Genomic DNA, 4,258 nt, shown 5'->3' with positions numbered 1-4,258 from the left:
ATCTCCCATGTTCTTGGATTGGTAGGATTACCATAGAAAAGAATGGCCACCTTACCGAAAGCAATCTGTATATTCAATGCAATACTCGTAAACATCTCAACACAATTCTTCACAGAAAACGCAATTGTCAACTTCACATGGAAAAACAAAAAGCCAGGATAGCTGAAACAATTATCAACAATAAAAGTCTTTTTGGTGAATCACCATCCCTGACCTCAAGCTATAGTACAAGGCAATAACGATAAAAACAGCATGGTATCAGTACAGTGACAGACTGGTAGATCCGATGGAATAGAATCAAAGGCCCAGAAATAAACCCACATACCTATGGTCATTTGATCTTTGACAAAGAATCCAAAAACATACAGTGGAAAAAAGGAACGCATCTTCAATAAATGGTATTGGTCTACCTGTGTGTAGAGGAATAAAATTAGATCCATATTTATCAACTTAAGTTCAATTCAAGTGAATCAAGGACCACAACATAACACCAGATACACCGATTGTAATAGAAGAGAAAGTGTGAAAGAGCCTTGAACTCTTTGGCACAGGGGATATTTCTTAAACATAAGCCCCTTACATGTATATAGCAGAGGACTGCCTGGTCTGACCTCAATTGGAGAAGAGCCACTTAATTCTTGAAAGACTTGAGGCCCCAGGGAAGGGCAAACTCTGGTAGAGGGGGAGCACCCTCTCAGAGGCAACAGGGAGGAGGAACTGTAGGAGGGGTGACTGGGAAGGGGCACAATGGCTGGATTATAAATAAAATAAAATAAATTATAATTTTACTTCAGTTTCAATAAATTTCTCTTTTTTTTCTTGATTTTATTTGAGACAGGGTTTCTCTGTGTATAGAACTCAGTCTATAGACCAGGCTGGCTCAAACTCAGAAATCTGCCTGCCTCTGCCTCCCAAGGGCTGGGATTAAAAGCATAAGGCACCATTACTAAGTTAATTTGTTTTGACATTGATGTAAACATAATTTTACCCATGAAAATTATACTGATTGAACTCTGAACCTTTGTTGAAATTATACTTCTAAAACAGTTATAGTATGTGGCTGTTTCTGAGGTATTTCATATGTGAGTTGACCACACACAGTGTGATTATGTGTTTACAGACACATTTTTTTTCCCTTACTGAATTCAGTTCTAGATGGATGGTTTTCAGGCCCTTGTCTCTGCACTCTCTGCTTTAATAGGGATCTGCACTCTGTTGTGTATTCTGTGGACTCCTCTGTCTGTATTCACTTCACATTATGTAAATGAAAATGCTTAAAAAGCATGAACCAATCCTTGCTCAGAAAATTGCTTGCTTCAAATGTTGCACTGGTATCTTTAGCACCTCTGGTTTTGTGGAAATAGTTTTTAATAGCTTCTGGCTTCTTAAGTTATATTTCCATCCAGAATCACATGTTTTCTGTGCACATCTCTACACAACACAGTCATTATTTTTACAACTGACTTGAATAATTCTTTCCAAATATAAAAAAAAATCGTATATTGACATTAACATTATAAAAAATAATTTTTATTTCCACATGGAAAATAGAATCAGCTGAGTCTCATCCAGATTCACAGGAACCTTTATACCTTACTTGAGTTTGGCAGTTATCATTTCTTTTTCAGATCTAGCAATAAGTGCTATTCAAATTTATTATGCACTCAAAATGATATATCATTCAGTTGTTAATTTGAAATCTCTGTTAGTAGTTTGTGAGTAATAAACTGATACATAAAAAGTATATTGAAACATTGTTTTTGTTCAGATTTATTTATTAAATAAAGCTAAATAATCCTGTACCAGTTTTAAATGTTCTCCTGAAGCTGGAGAGTTGGCTGAGTGGTTAAGTTCACTGACTGCTCTTCCAGAGATCCTAAGTTTAATTCTCAGAAACCACATGGTAGCTCGCGACCATCTAGAGGACATCTAGGTTCTGATGTCCTCTTCTGGTATGTCTAAAGACAGCAACACTGTACTTACATACATAAAATAAATAAATACATCTTTAAAAGTTTTCCCAAAGATACAAATCCATGTATGGGTATATATGGTCATATATACCTCATAGAACTTTTAGGTCCTTGCTAAATACAAAAACGATGTTCATTTCCTCTGACTATAAACAATGCATGTTTTTGTATTTAACACAGCCCTTTCACATATGTTGGGAACATTTTAAGGTGTCAGCAAGCCTTCTAGCTAAAGGGAATAAATGTGTAAGAAATGTTCTGTGTTGCTGACATGCGTGGAATTACATAGACATGGCATCTACTGTACTAAATTAGTAAAGTTAACACGATGGTGGGGCAGCTCTACACATAACTTTGTAACTTTAACTTACAAGTGAGTTATATTTTTTCCTAAATAAAACTTACTCCATTGAGGTAATAGAATTTATAGCTAGTATAATATAATAATTTAGAATTTTGTTCAGGCCTTACCCATACTCCAAATTGAGAAGACAAGCCTCTAAGCATCTTAAAATAAAAACAAATCCATAAATCCACCAAACTTTTAATTATATATTTCATTTCATCTATTTTGTAACTTGGTTCACAATAAAAGCTAACCTATGGCAGTTTTAAAGTTAGTGGATGAGGAAAACACGGTCCATTCTAGGTGGCACCATCCTTCTTTAGGATATCTTCAACTGTGTAAATAGGAAGAAATCAAACCCACACCAGAGACCAAATAAATGAGCATGTGTGCATTCACTTCTGCACTCTCCATTGTGGCTGTGATAGGACCTGTTTGAAATTTCTGCCTTGACTTCCTTTCTAAGGGCTAGCCTTTGCTTGGAGAGGGGGTCCTGAGGAAGGTGTGTTTGGGAGTGGTAGAAGAAAGAACTCAGCATTAATGATGGAGTATGAGCTGACAGCTCTGTAGTCTACCCAAGATAGCTCTCTAGACAGTTCTGTAGATAGCTCTTGGCTCTGTCTTCGGCTCCAGAGAGCTCTCTGTTCAAGACAGCTTTCTCAGCTTGAGATAGCTCTCTTTGCTTAAGATAGAGCTCTCTGCTAGTTATAGCTCTTGAGTTTTTCAACCAAAGTCAGAAAACCTGTGAGAAAAAAAAAGTTAAAATAGCTGTAATAGCTATCTAGGATAGCTTGTGGGTTTTCCAACGAAAGTCAAAAAACCTGTTTGAAAACTATTCTAAAAGAGCTGTGTTAGCTCTCCAAAAAGTTTTTCTAGTAAAACTGGAAGAAAAAAATTTCTAAAAGCTCTCTATATCACTCATGTGTTTTCCAAACAAAGTGAGAAAAACCTGCTAAAAAAATTCTAAAAGAGCTGTGTTCACTCTCTAATCAGTTTTCACTAGGTAGCTCTTTCTGTCTCTCTCTCACCTAGACCAAAGCCTAGTGTTTTGTTTACATATTGATTGTTATTTATCTTAAATTCCCTTTTGATTGATCCACAAATAACCATTTTATGACCATAGCCCCTTGACTCATAGAAAAAGAGAGCAAGTATATATATTTTTAGCATAGACAACAAACTCAGAGATCTACCTGCCTTTGTAAACACAACCAATATGCTTGTTTGTGTGATCCTACTGTGGGGTCACCAGTACTTTACTTCCTGGTGCCTCTTTTATTACTTGAACCACTAGCCTTCATTTAATTTGAAAACTATTATTTTTCATTTACTGACTTGTTAGGGCACCTGCCTTTGTTCTTTCAGTCCAGGAATCTCTTCGCACAATTCATATTCTATCCTATGTATACAGCATGGCTGAGAAGTCCTGTTTATACATTCTTGAAATCAAGTTTTCAGAGTTCTTTCCTATATCCTTGAGAGCTGTCCTGAATGCCACAGCTTTTACTGTTTTGCTAAGCTACGTTACACACCCTCATCTCTCAGATTCAAGCTGTTTCAAATTATCATGAAGCCATTAACCTTGGCAGGGAGAACATTCCCTGACAACTTTGGCAGGGAAAATATTTCCTGAAGAAGGAACATGAAGTAAAATATATACGTTATTATACAAACAAGACTTATGCGTAGCCTGTGGAGGCCCATGTCCTGCTGACTGTGCCATGCATGAGTTGGCACTTCCCCATAGTGATAGGCTGTAAAATGATAAGTTGATATAAGTTCTTCTAAATTGAACTTTGTCATGGTATTTGATCACAGCAACAGAAATTTGGTAGATTGTTTTTAGGAAAATAGGATGTGCCATATTCTCTTACAGCTAATATTACTGTTTACTTAAGATTTTAAATGACATATTATATAAACATTTCTTTTAATTATT

General features: G+C 36.0%; 1 non-coding gene across 1 annotated transcript; it reads right to left on the bottom strand.

Moving 5' to 3' along the window:
• Positions 1-3,239: 3,239 nt before the first annotated feature.
• Positions 3,240-3,303, bottom strand: LOC127696873 (U7 small nuclear RNA). Its single transcript, XR_007980324.1, has one exon. It is a non-coding gene; the product is annotated as a U7 small nuclear RNA (small nuclear RNA).
• Between the last annotated feature and the right edge of the window lie 955 nt (positions 3,304-4,258).

This window comes from Apodemus sylvaticus, chromosome 11, assembly GCF_947179515.1.
Source record: "Apodemus sylvaticus chromosome 11, mApoSyl1.1, whole genome shotgun sequence".
Classification (NCBI taxonomy): Eukaryota; Metazoa; Chordata; class Mammalia; order Rodentia; family Muridae; genus Apodemus; species Apodemus sylvaticus.
The sequence above is the reverse complement of the archived record's forward strand: the minus strand, read 5'-3'. Positions and strand labels throughout refer to the sequence as shown.